We start from the raw sequence: 17,040 nt of genomic DNA, 5'->3' as shown, positions 1-17,040 counted from the left end.
CCACATAGCTTCCCTGGTGCATGATCACAAGCATACACACTCACTCTCAGACACACTCACTCATACATACATATAACACAGATGAAATTTTTCTCAGAAAACTGTCCCTTCATGAGATATGTGGACTTAGAAGCTTATTTGCACCTGGGTAAGTATCACTTATTGCCAAAATAAGACTATGTAGTCAAATGCTTAAGACATTGTGCCACATAATTGAGAGAAGGGACCAGAACAAGAGAGTCCACTCTCTTTAAACTACTGAGTGCTTGTCAGAAGTTACTCTGAATGACGGTGGGAGGGCAGGGTGCCAGGCTTGTCTTCCTGAGCTAATAATAATAGGTGTCCGCCTCCACACCTGCTCCAAGCCAGGAAATGACAACTCTTCCCCCAGCCAGAGGACTTGCTTCTCAGTCACTGTCTCTTTTCATTTCCTCAACACCTGTAACCCTAGGGAATTGCAAAATGACTCTTTGCTCAGTGACCTGATAATTGTACCCCCAAGGCAAGGCACCCTGAGCTGACTGCTGAGAACAGAGGCTTGCCCTTCTTTTGTAGAGTGGGGAAATGGTGGGTTTGAAAAGAGAAAAAAAAAGAAAATAGTTTGGGGTGGGGGGCACCCCACACCAGACATCAGTGACAGAGATAATTTCAGTTGAAGACTATCTGGAGATGAATACTGCCGGAATACCTCTCCCTACAAAAGTGACTCCCCAACCTTACACCCACCTGCCTTGAAGAACAGTGGTGTGGAAACTTAAGACAGAAACCTTTATGAAATCAGCTATCAGTGCTCAGGGTCGGCTGAAGGGATGACTAAAAGTTTGCTCTTCAGGGCAGAAACCTTCAACATCTGTAAGTGTAGATGAGCCGGAGGACTGTGTAAGGTTCCAGGGAAGCACCAGTCTTGGGGGACAAGCACTCGGCAGAGGTTCAGTTTGCCTGTGCTTTCTTGGAGAAATATAACAAATCCCAAGTACGCACACGTCCCAGAAAAGGATGAGCAAGAACTCAGAAATGAAAACAAAACAAAACAAAAAACACCTAAGGGAGATGGAAATCTTGAGGAGAGAGTATTGTGGGGTTTTTGTTTGTTTGTTTTGATTTTTAGAGAGTTTTTCTGTGTTGTCTTGACTGCCCTGGAACTCACTCTGTTGCCCAGGCTGGCCTTGAATTGACAGAGATCCGCCTGCCTCTGTCTCCCCAAGTGCTGGAATTAAAGGTCTGCACCACCACCGCCCTGCTGCCTATGGAGCCGGGGCTTCTCAAGGCTTTAAGGGAGCAGCGAGGTTGAGTGAGAAGACCTGGACGCGGGGCTGAGAGAGGAGCCTGCAGTGAGGAAAGCCTCCTCCCTCCTTGAGGACACCGGGACTTCCTTCCTCACCCGGACACAGAAGCCACCCCCACCCAGGAGTTTCCTCTGGGCGCGCGAGGAGCTTGGAAGATAAGCTTGTCTAGAAAGCACTCATCCTGTGTCTTATCTTCTGGGCCACACTTCCTTAGCTCTTCCAGTGCTTCGGAGTGACCAAAAGTTAACAGCTGTCATTACCCCACCCCTGGCTCAGTGTGCGGTTTCCAAAAGCAGGTAGAAGGTAAAGTTTTTAATTTGCATATTCAAGTTTTTTAGTAAAACTCGGCTTTATAATCTGAGACGCTTATCATTCTTTCTCCTACAAACAATGGCATTTACTGAATTCCTTTCTTTCTCTTTTCCTTTCTCTCTCTCTTTCTTTCTGACAGGGTCGCTACATAGAGCCCTGGCTGTCTTGGAACTCACTATGTAGACCAGGCTGACCTCAGCAATCCACCTTCCTATGCCTCCAGAATGCTAAAGGCATGCCCCACCATGCATGGCCTGCATCTATGCAGACAAAGCCTACTTTCCCCACGAGGCTCACCCTTTAACGCACAGGCCAGTCTGATAGAATACACTCTTGCCTTTTCCCCCTCAGTAAGAGCCCTTTCCCATCCTCATCTGAGAGACTGGAATTTCTAGCCTACTTTTTCATCTGCGTGCCTTGTTGCCGTGGTGATGAGCATGGTCAGAATGGAGAACATGGCATATGTAATAAGCGTCGCCATGGGTGACAGAACTGGAGCAACCCACTGGAAGAGATGCTGGGCTATGGGCTGATGCCCCTTGTCCTGTCCCTACCCAGGAGTAACGAGGGTGAAGAATAACTCACGGAAGTCTGTGGAGAGTCTTCAGTACAGACATGTGTTAACTCATTGATAAACGGAGGGTACTGGGGGAAATCATTACTGCTTCCCGGTCATAAACTACATTCTTTCAACCTAATCTTTGAATGGAGCTCTCTGCCTGCTTAGGATGTCCAATCTTCAAGGTACTTGACTTTTATCAAATTTTCTTCTAACTTCATAAAAGGCAGCCCTAATGACTAATACTTTATTTTGCTCCTTACCCCTGAATTTTTTATACAGTCAATTAATACATGCTTATTTTATGCTTGTTTTAAAATTACAATGAAAGAGTATCTAGATTCTGTAAAAGTTTGTGATTTCAGTAAGACCCAGTAGCTTCTTCACATTTTGTTTTCTAATCTACATTGCATCGTATTCCCAGGTACTCAAACTACCCAAATATTAAGCAGAATGACCCAGTTGCTCAATTCTAAACAACTGTTTTTAAATTTGTCTTTGTTTTAAATTTTGTATTGCTCATTTCGTGTTTGTTTAGGTGGCGTGTACAATGTGAAATAACTTAACGCTGTGTTTTAGATGGTTCATCTGTTCCAGACCAAACCACATTCGCATTTGATTAGCTTGGTTACAAATGAGCACAGAAATGCAATGGTAAGATAAACATTTGTAGCAAAAATTAATTACTAGAAACGCTGCTAGAAGCAAGAGTGTTAGGAATGCTAACCCTCGGAAGCTATAACACCATCCCTCGAGCCGCACCTACTGAGGACCAGCACTCAAACTTTGGAACTAAATAGACAAACTGCCATATAGGCTGCTGCTCTGTGACATGAGAACTCCCTTCCATTCTTGCTTCTTTGCCTGTCTGGGCTCCTTTCTTTTCACCCAGTGACCTTGTATTCGCCCATTTCATTGCTGCTGTGATGGTTCTGACAAGGATTTGAAGGTGTCTGTGGAGTCCCTGGCACACTACATTTTTAACATGACTCACAGTGAGTGCATCCACTTGCCCAAGCCAGCGTTCCCTCTTTTCATAGCCTGAAGGGAAGGAAGGCACTGGAACCGGATCTGGAGTGTCCATGCTGATTCTGGCCCAGGCTCAGCCTGAGCTGCACTTGGAAACACCTTTTTAACTCTGCCTAGCATGGGGCTTTCCAAAGAATGGTCCAAGGACAAAAAGAAGCAGAGGCGATGACACCAAATTTGTTTGGGCAAGAGACACTGGCAGCCACGCGACTGTGTTGGGGGTAAAGGAAAGGCTTCTTTTTTGTTTGCTTGTTTGTTTGACTGGCTGGTTGGTTTTTTGAGATAAAGTCTGTGTTCCAGCCCAGGCTGGCCATGAACTCACAGAGATTCACCTGCCTCTGCCTCCCTAGTGCTGGAATTAAAGGTGTGTGCCACCACACCTGGCTAAGGAAAATCCTCTTGAGAGACCCAGATGTGACATGGGACAAACAAGCAGCCTGTTACTACAGGAGACCAATATCAAAGAAATTTTGGGGAAGAAAACCCCAGATTGGCTGTCCTCTTTTATCTGAAGGATCCTAGGGTGGTTCCTGTCAACTGTGCTTACTGACATTTGCCAGTTCAGGTCCCACATCTTGTCATCTCTCAGAGGCGAAGCGGGTCTCGTTCTCCACCCGGTCCTCAGATGCTATGCAATCCTCCGAGAGACCATCTCACAGTTCAGCCAATGAGGAGAGGTCTGAGGAAGTGGAGTCACCTCTGTGGGGAGAATGGACTCCCGCACGGGTGAGGTTTGCCGAGGCTAGGAAGCTTGCGGTCCAGATGGCTCCTGGTCTTCCAGGAGATAGGACACCATGGGCAAGATTGGTAGGTTTTATGGCCCAGGAGAACAGAGGCTGTGTTTGTGAGGAGTCTCCTCTTTCATAGGCCGCCATTCCCTGATGCCTGTGGGTGGAGGGAGATGTCATTACTTTGATGTTATTGTCAGTGTGGAAGTAGAAGTCAGGCCAGCAGGAATTATTTCTGTTTTGATTAATGATGAAGCTGGCATCCTGAGAGGCTGTGTATCTTAGCTAATGTTAAGGTCGATGGTGGTAGGATAGATAAGAGTTAATTTTCAGCCTCTTTGTGGGCATCTACTGTGTGTCTAAAGTAGCAGATTTGGGTACTGATTTGATTAAAAGGGTTAGCGGTACCAGAACCCTTTTATTGCTAATTTGAAGTTGGCATAGTAGTGCCTGCCTGTAATTCCACCACATGGGAAGTAGAGGCAGGAGGATTACGGGTCCAAGGTGTTATCTTCAGCTACATACAAAATCCCATGCCTGTCTGGGCCACTTGAGGCCCCATCTCAAACAGAAACGTTGTGGGACTCTAGGTCAGTGTAGTGGCATTTCAGTTGTTACTTTAATAAAGACTGCCTGAAGGTCTGAGAGTAAAACAGCCCCACTGGTCTGCCTTACAGACCAGATTATGGTAACATACACCTTTAATCCCAGTAGCCACACTAGTTGCCATAGAAATCGGGTGATGCATGCCTTTAATCCCAGCTCTAGAAAGGAATATAAGACGGGGTACTGGGGAAGACAGCTCTCAGACACAGTCTCATTCTGAGAGTCCTGGAGGCAGGATCGCCATTTTCGGACTGTGGTCAAGGTAAGAGCCAGTGACTGGCCGTTTGGCTTTTTGGATCTTCAGGCTGAACCCCAGTTTCTGGCCCTGAGCTTTTACTAATTGTGCTTCATTTGGCACCACCAAGCAGTCTTTATTCATAAAAGCATAGTTAAAATGCCCCTGCAGGCCAGTTTTACAGAGCTCTGGATCTCTCGCACTTGGTTAGCTGTGGTGTGGCATGTGCCACCACTCTTGGAGGTGAAGATAGGAAGCACGGAAGTTCATTGTTGTCTTCAGCTCTTTGGAGACTCGAAGGCAGTCAGGGATGGGCACTTAAATGATGGTACCTGTGGATAATCTCAATCACCACCTTCCTGATAGCAATGATCATCTAAATTTGTAGAATGTGGCAGTCTTTAACAATAGCCTTTAAAAGAGGCTAACATTGCCGGGACATTTGAAACTTGGATGTTAAGCCAGCCACTGTTGTATAGTAGTGGGATGGGACTGAACGAAGATACTGGCTTTGAATATGCCTTGCTTTCATGACTTCCAAGTTGATTCTTGTCCTTGAACCCATGCCCACCTTTAGGCCAGGTTCTAGAGAGCAGTCCTCTGCTTGGGCAAGCTTGTGATCTCCGGGGCATGGTCCTCACAGTGGCTCAGCTCTTGCCTCCTGTGTAGCTCCTCTAAGTCTCAGGGCTACAGAACAGTGCCTTTGCAAGCCATCCTCTGTCTGGAACTTGGGGTGTCTTGTGCTGATCCCCTTTTCAGCAGTCCACGTGGATGTTCTACTAAGTCATGTTTGCTGGTTGTGTTATGTTTTGTGTGATCTGTAAGAAAATCCTGTGTGGCTGCTGTCAGCGTTCATTTTAATTAATCGGTAGGAAACACTGGGATTACCACGTTTTATCATCTCGTGAAATGCTCTGACGCTTTGACTGCACCACGTTTTTCCATGATTTCTGACTCTCGGGGCTGGGTCCTCACCCAGGGCTGCTGTCATCCGTCTACCTGGGAAGGTCTGGTAGGGAATCTCTGTCTTGTCGTTTGATGGACGTGAGCCAGTTCTGTGACTAGGCTTTCACTGACTGTTTCCTTTGTCCTGAAAGTAGAACCACATTACTGTTGTGAAATTAGGCTTAATATATCAGGTTTATGGGATTTTTAAAGATTTAAAAATATTGATTGTATTTTAGGTGTATGTGTTTTGCCTGTGTGTAAATGTAGTGCATACATGCCTGCTGCCTGCAGAAATCAGAATCAGCTGTTGGATCCTCCGGAACTAGAGTTATGGATAGTTATGAGCCACACATGGGTTCCCGGAACCAAACCTGGGTAAATTGCAAGAATGCTAAATGCTCTTAACTGCCGAGCCATCTCTCCAGTCATAGGAAAACTTATTACTGGGTTCTACCATCAGAGCAGAATAGCCTGTGAATTTCAACGTTGTTCTGCAGATGAGATATAGAACGTGGTCTTTTATTATCAGTGCCTATGTTGATATATGGACATTATAAACAACCTTGAGACGTATTTGGTGCCAGTTGCTCTCCAAGGCTGTCAGTACTCAGTCTGTTCAAAGAAGTATACATCTGAAAGGTAAATTTTAAAAAAAAATTCATCTTATTTGTTAGATGTCTTAAACTGTGATCTTTCTTCGGTGTACTTGAGAGGTAACTTGTACTTGGCCAGTCTCCTTACTTAACACTCTGTGCAAAGAAAGTTGATTCTCTTATGACCTCACTTTGCAGAAGGCAGTGAGTCGTGGTGTTTAAAATCTGTGTGCTTGTGGAGAATAAGATGTGAGTTATGCAGGGACTGTGCTGTGGAGGTGACTGCAAGCATGGGGGAAAGGAAGGGAAGTGTTGGTACGTCTTCTGTGTCTTCCCTGGCCAGTGAATTCTCAGGGTTTGAAGTATTATGGTCAAGTCTTAAAAAAATATTTTTAAACAAAGTGTTTCTTTCCCTCATAAGATCTTCATTTTGGTGTTGTAGTGCCCCTGTACAGGGGTCCAAAGTGTTCTCTGTTTTGTTTCTGTGATTTGTTTGACCTGATAATCTCATTTGGATTTACCAGGCTCAACAGCTGTTGTTTTCATCCACTATTGCAAAGACGATATTAAGGTCTCAAATTGATTTTTTAAAACAAAAAGCTTCTCTGGACTGCCCTATATTATTCAGTTTTCAAAAACACAAACTGTAAAAGTTAACCCGATTCGGAAATAACCAGGCCAACTTAAAGATAAACAGTTACATTTTTATTTATTATAAGGGGAAAAAACTCATGAAACAGGAACAAGAAGTCCAGGCTCAGCTGTGCGGTGAGGGAACCACACAGAGAGAGCGCGCCTGGGCCATGCACCTGTTCTCTGTCGCAGCAAGCCACACCCTAACTTGGTCCCACCTCTTAAAGATAATTGGTTAACCAAGCTTCCCCATCACATAAACCATATCCCCAATCCTTGTCATTGTCATTTTCTTGTAATAAAACTTTCAATAATGTTAATAATGTCCGAGAACACATGTTACATAGGCTAAGCCTCTCTTCTGCTCTCCCATGTAACAGTAGTGTGGTTCATAGAGTGATATTTTCTGGGTGAATCCACCTCTCCTCCTTTCTCCTGGAGCATGGAGAGACCTCCGTCCTTTTGTGATGGAAGTGGTGTCGGCTTTGATGGGATAGACATTTGTCATCTATGATGATCATCAAATGATCCATTGGCTTTGGCAAAGCGGACTGCAGCTTTGAGAAGGTAGCATCTTGGAGAGTGTTGTGGGGGTGTAAACAGAATAATAACTTTGATTAGATTATTCTGAAGCTCTACTTGAAGAGGAAATCCCATGTTGAATCGTGCCTTTTAATTTTATATTTAATCCAGCAGGGACGTCAGAGCCCCTTTGCAGTGCTAGCAATCCCGCCAGGCGTCCTTCTGTTCGTCCAGTCCTAACACGATGGAAAGGATGGCGTTAGCTTTGTTTTGCTGGCTCTGATGGCCTTCATTTCTCTTTCCCTCTGTTTTCCTTTGGAGAGTTTTAATGTATTCTCTTTCCATATTCAGGACCAAAGCAATAGATTTCTTTGTTGTGTGGTGGTACCGCCAGTCATTTCTGCTGTCCTGTGTTTATGGGTCGGCTCAGGGAACCCACCCACTATACCTGCACAGCACATATCCAGAAGAGAGGAGCACAGACACAGACCTCTGAGCTCTGTACCCCTTTTCCTCCTCGCCATACCTAAGCGGTTTGCCTACCCAAGCGGTGTATGGTTTCCCAATGCAGTGTTCACAGAGGGAATTCAGTCAATGTGTTATATAAAAATATGCTGGATGTCAGCAAACTTTGTAAAAGCTAATTGCCTACCAATCTCTTCCCTGCTAATAATAAAGTCTTGCAATGCATGTCCAACCAAAGAGGTTTTCTGCCCTTTAAGCAGTGACATTATGAATGTCCAGCGTGAGGTAAATGTCACAAAGAGCCCTTGTCACACGATTGCTGGGAATGCTGAGGAAGGAGCGCTGTAGGATTTGGAAGGATGGAGAGGAGGTGTGCGGAGCCAGAGTGATCGTGGATGAAGTCATCTGCTCAGGGACTGGCTGGACAGCAGGTGGGCGTTGTCAGGAGCCGATCGTTAGAACTACATGAAGAACACATGGGGGATCCTCGCAGTTTCGTATTTTATTGTTGTAAATCTTCCTAGTACAGTTTTTAAAAGAAAAAATTAGATTTTACAATAAAGAGATTGCTTGGTTGGACCTTGGAAGTTTGCTTGGATGTAGTAAGCTCGAGGTGGGGTCATGTGACCTCATCCAGGCTGGAGGTCACTTGGACTTTGCCGCCTGCCAAGGTCCACTGCACCTGATGCGTTGGGGGTGGGTTCCGAACGGCAAGCACAGTGACTGATTCTTGCAAACTCACATCACAGCCCATCGTCTTCAGCTTCAAATCCATTAACGGCTCAAGCTCATGTGCTGAGGATGGATATATTTTCCCTTTTCCAACTCCCTGCTCCTGCCCCTTTGCAATCGCTTTCTCTTGGAGACTTGAGAGTGGACAACAAAAGATAAAAGCATAGTTGTAATTCCCTGGTGATAGGAAGGTGGACATTCATGAGGGCATCTCATTTCACCCCCAGAAGCAGGAAAGAGCGAGCAGGCTGTTATAACAGGAGGCACCACCAGCCAGGTTGGACACCTGACCTTGGTGCAGCTTCCCAAAGCTTAACTCCTCCACCGCAGGTATGTAGAGAGGACAGAGACGACAGAGGAATCTCGACAAGAATTGCCAGTTACTTCAGCGTGATGTCGGGTGTGTTGATGCTAACATGCACCGGCTTTAAAAATTATATTTCCTAAGCTTTTAGGAATTTTGCAAGTCACTTGTTAAACAGTCATTTAAAAAACAGCTGTTCTAGGACTGGAGAAATGGCTCAGTGGTTAAGGACGCTCACTGATCTTCCAGAGGACCCAGAGTCGATTCCCAGCACCCACGTGGAGGTTCACAACCATCCATAACTCCAGTTCCAAGGGATCAAGGCCTTCTGACCTTGGGCACACGGTGCACAGGCATATATGCAGGCAGAAACACCCATACACATAAAATAAAAAAAAACTTAGGAAAACTAAGTTATAAAAGTTTATGAAGTAATAAGAGTAGTACACATCCATCACTTTTGAGTTTTACAGTAATTTACAGCTACCTGTGCTCTCAAGAGTCTTTGTCGTGGCTGAGGACATAACTCGGTCAGGTTTTAGCATTATCAGATGAGTCAGATCCCAGCACCACGGAAACACTGCACTCAGTGTGCATGCCTGTGATCCCGGCGCCAGGGAGGTGGAGACAGGATCCAAGGGTCTTACTGGATCCTGTCAGATCCTGCCAGATGAGTGAGCGAGCTCCAGGCTGAGTGGGAGAGCTTGTCTAAGGTAGAAAGTGGTGCCGTCTGACACGGACCTCCTGCCTCCATGGGATGCATGTGCACACATAGGCAGGCACTCCATGAACAGATACGCGTGTCCCACACACGCACACACTCACGATCTTATGCCCAGTGTTCCTGCAGAGTTGAAGTATCATATAAGGTTGGCACATGTATTTGAATGTCCATCTCAACTGCACTCTGATTGGTGGTTTGAAGTTAGCCTTGGAGGGAATGTTTTACACCGTGTGACACAGTAAGGATTCCAGAGTTGGGCCTTTTGTTTCAGCATATTAGTTAAATATCTATAGCAAGTCACTCGGTGTGTTTATGGTATTTTGGTTATATTTTTAAGAGTCTACTGAAGGTACCTTGAAATGAGATTTAAACCATGTCTAGAGTGTCATTCAAATGACCCAGAGAGGGTGGTTGTTGTGGTTACTGCATCACTGATGGGCATGCGGGCTCTGGTGTGGGCTCACTCTGCTTTTGTGTGTGGTTGGAATTTCCCATAATAAAAGGTTAAAATGTGAATTAAGGTGTTCTACACTGAAAGCGAACAAGCTGCCTTTATTTACTTTGTGGTCGGCACAGAACTCTGGGCCTGCGCTTGTCTGGCCCTCAAATCTTGCTAGTGAAGTTCCTTTAGCAAAAGTCTTCCAAGTTTTGGAGCCTTAATTTGTAAGCAATTCATACTTTGACTTTAAAAATCATTGACTTTAAAGATCAGCTTCTCCTTAAGTAAAATCAAGAAGTCACTGTGCAGTTCACAGTGCAAGCAGAGGAACCCAGTAGAGGTGTCCCCAGGACATGGAAAGCTCAGGCTGCAGAGGAGAGAGGCTCTCACTGGATTGCAGTCTTGCTCGCAAAGTCATTCGCACAAATAGGGGAAACGGATCGTGCTATCACTCACAGTAGGCGGCTTACAGCTGTGTGCCAGCTGTGTACCCTTCGAATTTTATTTCCGGTCTAGCTGACTTGAGTCATCACTCAGGAAAGGAGAGCCACCAACTGCTTAGTCTTCTGCACCACCCTGAGGACCACCTTATTCAGAGGCTAGATGTGTTTGGAATTACTGGCCTGTGAATTAAAATAATCATCTTGTAATGGCTTTAAAAGTTGCAGCCTGCGTTTTGTGCTGCATCACAATATTTTTCTGACATCTAAGTTGTAACATCAGTTACTTAAATAAAAGGTATCTCTTTGTAAGGTTGGGGATTTTCATGTCATTCTCAGTGAGTTTGGAATATAATAGTTTCTTCCTGGATTTGATTATGTAATAATTCATACCAATTTAATCTAGTTGGCCAGAAAAAGATTACACTGAGTTGCTCATTAGGATTATCTCATCAGCCAGGGTGGTGGTTGGGCTTCGTGGTGGGGCTAAAGAACAACAGCCTTGACGGGAAAAGTCAGCTAGAATTCTCCTAAGCTTAAGTTATGCAGCTGGAGAAAGATGAGCTTAGATCATTGACCAGGTTCATCATCAGAGCAAAAGTCTCAAACAGTGAAAACGACAGATGTTAAACTCAGGTACCTGGGGTCAAAATACTGAAAGGAAATGTGAGCTAGAGCACTTGCTACCAACAGGAAGTGAGAGGGGAAACCAGAAACCAGAATAGGGCAGCTGGTGAGGAGCCTCAACAAGGCCTCCCTCAGACAGGTGGGCAGGGAAGGCATCTGGAGCCAGAGGAGTCTCTTTAAGGTAGATAGGTAGAAGTCGTAGTTCCAGATTAAGTTGGATCTTGGAGAATGTGACATGACTGCTAAAGAAAACACGTGATCTGTTCTTAAAGTGGACCGGGCACAGGACTGATTTATTCCACCAAGCATTGTCTGGGCTTGGTGGGAAACTCAGTGATTTCCACAGAGAACCCATGCTCCTGGGGCACAGCCCCTAGCAGATGGAGACAGAATAAGTAAGTGTCAGTGTACAAATCACAGATAAACTCTGTGTAGCAAAAGAAAACAAGCACTTCTAAACTACGCTGCCCAAGGATGCAGTCTCCAACTCAGAGCTACCAAAGAAGGGGCATTGATGCTCATAAAAAAAACAAACAATAAAAAACAAAAACAAAACAAACAAACAAAAAAAACGCTTCTAAAATTCTCGTTACACTTGATGTTGATGAACTAAATATGCTCACTGGTTCTGTGACCAGTAGTTTAGAACACAAGTTAGTCCATATGGTTTGACAGAAGCCAGTTTTTATTTATACTGGAGTAAAATGGAAAGAAAAGCCTTGTAGGCTTTGATGGCAGGTCGTAATCAGGAAGGCGGCAAGCACCTGCAGTGGTCCGGGATGCTGGGAGTCTTTCAGAAATGAGTCTTAATTACTTCCAGTCATCCTGTTTGCCTCCAGTCAGATGCCAACAAGTAGATGTTGTTCTTAGAGGTGCTTGGTGGAGCAGTTTGTGTGTGTGTGTGTGTGTGTGTGTGTGTGTATGTGTGTGCGCACGCACACACACACACAAGCGACCATCCTAGAACATGTATGTTTGGAGTTGTCTGTTCATTCAAGCAAGGTCTAACCGTGTAACCCAGGCTAGCCTGGAGCCCATAATTTCCATGTATCTATTTCCCCAACTCTATATAAGCAATAAGCCAGGTTTATGTTTTATTCTACTAAGATGTCATAAATTAAGTTTCCTGTCTTTAAATGGGATTCTCTAGAGAACAGTTTTGTAAATGGATTGCTTTGTGGAGGGGGCTACATTTGTTTGTACTTTTCCCATGTTACCAGGTTCAGGATTTTATATCCCACGTCACAGAACCTTTAGTAGAAATGAACAGCCTAACAAAAGCACACACGCGCGCACACACACACCTGCCCTGGGTTCTGTTTGGCTTTTCTATCTGCCTGTTAATCCTGTTTCTTGAAAGTCCACAAGCTGTGCAAACTTGGCCTTTCACAACCTGTGCAAGCATAGCCCTCTCTCCCCTCCACCACTGGCCCTGTAACCGGGCTTCTCATTTGTCCCTGCGTCCTGGCTCCCTTTAGTGGCCCGTCTGACGCCAAGACTGCAGAATCCGTTCCCTTCAGGAAACAACTTCTGGAAACATGCAAATGTGTGGATAGCAGGTTCACTCTTCTCGTCCTTTCTTAGTTACCCTGTGGACTACTCCCAGTCTATGCCTTTCCGTGTGTGTGTCCCTCTTGACAGCAACATTCTGTAAGCACTTTCCAGCTAAAGGCTAGGTATGCCAAACCCTAAGCCAAAACCCTCAGTTATGTTAACTACTCTTGATCTGACATGAAAGCTGGCCACTCAGAGACTCCCACTGTGGATAGCCATTCCCAGCCCCATGTTCCTCCTAAACCCGTCATTTCTGTTCTTTCTCACACATTCCCTGCTCCGGACCCTCATACCTTGTCAGTTCAGTTGTCCCTGTAGGGTTCCCTGGTCCCCTTGCTCCCCTCACTTCACCTCTGACCAAAGTATTTCTCGTGCTCTCAACATTACTTAAAATATTGCTTCATCCCTTCAGATTCTAGGATTATCTTTTCCGAGTCAGGTCAGTCATGCGCTTTATTTGGGAGTCTGAAGCCCCAAATGTCCTCACTACATCTTCACAGAGATGCTGACCTTGAACACATTTCCTTGTTGAGGACCACGCCCCCTCATTCTTCCCCTCCAGTCCCTGTGTATCCTAAAGACAGGGAGCCCATTATCTACCAGGACTCTGGTAGCTTCAAGAGAAGCTCCCATGGTTGGGAAAGCACCATGCTTCGAATTTGGCTTGGTGACTTAAATCTGTAATCCCAGGAGGGTCAGAAATTCAAGGTCAGCTTTGGCGACCTGCTGAGAGCATCAGGAGCATCAGGCCAGGAGAGCCATGTGTGACCCTGTACCAGAACAGAACAAAACCCAGTACAAATCTGTATTCGGTACTTGGTGTCGGAGTAGGCTCGTGTTCTTCCCCAGCCACGTGTCTTTCTGACCATCTTCTTCCTTCATGGTTGGGGATCAAACTCAGGACTTGCTGGTCAGGCAAGCATCCACCACCGATCTCCAGCTGAAACTGCATTTTCCTTCAAGTCAATGGTTTACATAACCACTCAAGAAAGCGGTGCTCCCCAGACTTAGAATTCTGTGTGCTTAGAATTCTTAGAGTTAGTTGCTGGGCCTCATCTCTTTCCCTTTCTCACTTTGTTTCTGACCTTCCCTGACCTTTTCATGTGTCATAAGGGGAGACAAAAGATCAATTTGCTTCCTTTTCTCCCTCAGCCTGTAATTCAGCAAACACCAACCAATTCTCCCGTCAAGAGAATGAAAACAAAACAACTCTAAAATATGAGGCCCTAAAATGAAAGTGTGATGTCTGATGGGGGGGCAACAGAGACGGGAGAGGGTACCTAGAGGAAAGGTAGCCTAATGGGCTGGTCTGCTCTAAAAAGATGTGTGTGTGTATGCGTGCGAATACATGTTGCGTGTGTGTGTGTGTAGGTGTGTGCTTTGGTATATGTGGGGGTAGACGGTAACTTTCAGGAGTATTTTTCTCCTTCCATCTTGTGGGACCAGGGCTTGAACTCAGGTCGTCAGGCTTGGCAGCAAGCCCCTTTACACACTGAGCCCTCTCACATACCACTATCATGCGTTATCCATGTGTCTTTCGATAAAGCACTTCAATTAAAGCTTTACTCCAGCTTGTCAGTCTCCTCTAACACAGCGGAATTAGAACAGGCTCAGTGGCCGTGCCCTGGCAGATAGGCATCAGGTGTTTACCGAACTCTCACTAGCCGTGGGGTTTGCACGTTTCCCATGTGTGTACTCATGTACATGGACACTCAGATTGACTTGTAGCCACTGATTATTTAATTCAGACATTCCTTCTTAGATTTTTATTCATACTTGTAATGGCAGTAGACTTGCTTTATGGGCAGGGTACTCATGTTTCCTTTGCTTCTTCGCCGTGAGGGCCAGGGCTAAGGCTGGAGGTCATTGAGGCTCCAACTTACTTTGGTTGCTAAGAAATGTTCAGTGTTGCACGTCATGTATTTAGACTTACTCAACCCTGCTTAAAGCCAGAAGAAAATAAATCAGTGAGTGAGAATTCCTTCGGTTTTTCTAGACCCTCTTTCACACCCAGTCTCCTAGGACATGAATCATGATTGCAGAGCTGAAGAAATGATGGAGCTTTATGGTATGCGTGTCAGGAGAGCCAGCCGCGAGCTTTGTTTAGCAACACCTTGCACAACGGAATCATCGCACTTTAATTCTTACTGTGCCTGCATAGAAGTTTAGACTTTACAGTAGAATAGATCCCAGAATAACTCAGAGAATAGGATCTGTTACCTGAGAAGCCAAAGCCACATTTTCCCCAAAGTGGGTCATTATGAACTATTTTTCTGAGTACATTTACTAGCGTGGAAAGCAGAGATTCACCCTGCTCTGTTCAGCGGGGCGGGGTGAGTCACTCAGATTTCCTATGGGCCAGCCCCACTACAGCAAAGTGCATTTGCATAAAAGACTACATCAGTTGCCGGACAACAAATTGAACACTTACCTCTAGAGATCCCTCTTAGTGTGGCTCTGATTACATTGATGTTGCCAGGGGAATAGACTTTTAAACGAAATGTTAATAGCACTCCAACTAATTCTAAAGTGTCTTTCGTTGCCCTCAGCTCTCACAGTGATTATATTTGGTTTCACTTCCTGGTTTGCCCACTCAGCCTGTTCCTGGGAAATATTTAAGTAACATGGTTAGGAGAGAAAAACGCTGCTGCCAAGTGGAAAGACGGATTTAGAGTTAGTCATTTCATACTGTCATTCTTTTATTCAAAATAGCTTTCAAATTTTGCATATAAAGGGTTTATTATAGCATTGTCGTACGTGTTTGCCATTATAGGTTCTCGTTCACCCCCTTCCCATGGTGCCCTGTTCTTCTGCGACACCTCCCTTGATGGTCCTTCTTCCCCGTTCGGTGACTTCTACAGAATGAAATTTCCCAATGCTTAAACTGGTAAGTCAGTTGTTCAAGCTCCATGTGTGTGCGCACACATGTGTGTGAGTGTGCACATGTGTGTGTCTGTGCGCGCACTTCTACAGAAGCCAATGTCTGCTGTTTTCTTCACTTGCTCCCTACCTTACTTTTGAGATAAGCTCCTTTACTGAGCCTAGAACTCACTGGTTGGCTACACTGACTGACCAGAAAGCCCCAAGGACCCTCCCATGTCCACCGTCCCAGCCGTGGGATTCAGACCACTCACTCTGACTTTTTTTTTTTTTAATGTGGATTCTGATGAGCCAAATTCAGATCTTCATGTTTGCCTGGTGGGTTCCTTTACTGTCAGAGCCAGGCCCTTGTGGTGAAGTCATCCTTCTACAGTGTGTGATTAGGCACCAGTGGGAAACAAATGAAGCACTAGTCCATCGTTAAGAGTCACTGTGATTTGATTGTGAGTGACACGGTGCCTGATTTGTCCAATGACCAACAGCCCTGTATATTGAGGTGATAACTTGTCTATTATACAGCTTACATGGCCATGCTAAATCTGGTGTCTCGTGTGTGTGTGTGTGTGTGTGTGTGTGTGTGTGTTTACATGACTGTTTGTGCATATTAAAGCGTTGCGTGAAGTATTTGACTATTTGTTCTAAAGAGTATGGTAAAATATTTAATCTACTGAAGTATCAGGTACCTTCTAGTCTAAAATACCACTTACCAAATTTATTTCTCTTTGAAAAAAAGCCAGTTAAGACTTTCAAGAAAACCCTGCTTCCTCAGAATCTAATATCTAATTGCTTTATCTAGTTGCATCATATGCCAGGCAAATCTGGAAATTTGATTTTTTTTATACCATTTTGTGATTTTTCTACTTGGAATTAAAATTGTGAAACCCATTTATGTTTTACTTCTTGAGATTATCAGATATACATTCTAATGTAAATTAGACTTCCTGCTCTCAGTGTTGGGCTTTTACCAATGAATGTTTTCAAATTAATATCCCTGAAATGTACTATGTTCTCTGAGATAGTTTCCCATTGTTCCATTGCTCAGTGACATCTTACTAAATGTAAGATCCAGTCTAAATTCTTTTTTTCTTGTGAAAATCTTTGTTAATTCCCAAAGTTATTTCTGCTCCTCCAAACAATAATTACTCAGATATCTGTTAGGCGTGGGGCTTGGATTTCATTTTGAAAATTTATTATCTTGATGTTTGAAACTTTAGTTAATATTTGACCCTAATCTCTTTTCTATTATCTTTGTCATGTCTGAAGAATTCCAGTACACCCGATCTGTTAACCCCTGAGCTCAGTTTGACTTTCTACTCTGATTTTGTTTGGGTCATGTTGACAGAGGGTTCTGTCCTGCTCGGTCCTGCAGTAAGCACACAGAAACTATATTATTTACAACACCACTTGGCCAATAGCGTACGTGT

The 17,040-nt window shown here is 44.7% G+C and overlaps 1 protein-coding gene across 4 annotated transcripts in view; it reads left to right on the top strand.

Annotated features, from left to right (window-relative positions):
- Lrrc8b (leucine rich repeat containing 8 VRAC subunit B) overlaps positions 1-17,040 on the top strand; it is a 62,385-nt gene that overhangs the window by 10,259 nt on the left and 35,086 nt on the right. For 3 of the 4 annotated variants that reach the window (XM_085691549.2, XM_085691545.2, XM_085691547.2), the window contains exon 2: positions 15,510-15,623. The exons of the other annotated variant lie outside the window; for it this stretch is intronic. The gene's annotated coding sequence lies outside the window, so the exon portion shown is untranslated. The remainder of the gene's footprint in view (positions 1-15,509; positions 15,624-17,040) is intronic. 4 annotated transcript variants of the gene reach the window in all.

Source organism: Myodes glareolus, chromosome 8 (assembly GCF_982192425.1).
Source record: "Myodes glareolus chromosome 8, mMyoGla1.1, whole genome shotgun sequence".
Lineage (NCBI taxonomy): Eukaryota > Metazoa > Chordata > Mammalia > Rodentia > Cricetidae > Myodes > Myodes glareolus.
Note: the sequence above shows the minus strand (reverse complement) of the source record. Positions and strands in the feature narration are given on the sequence as shown.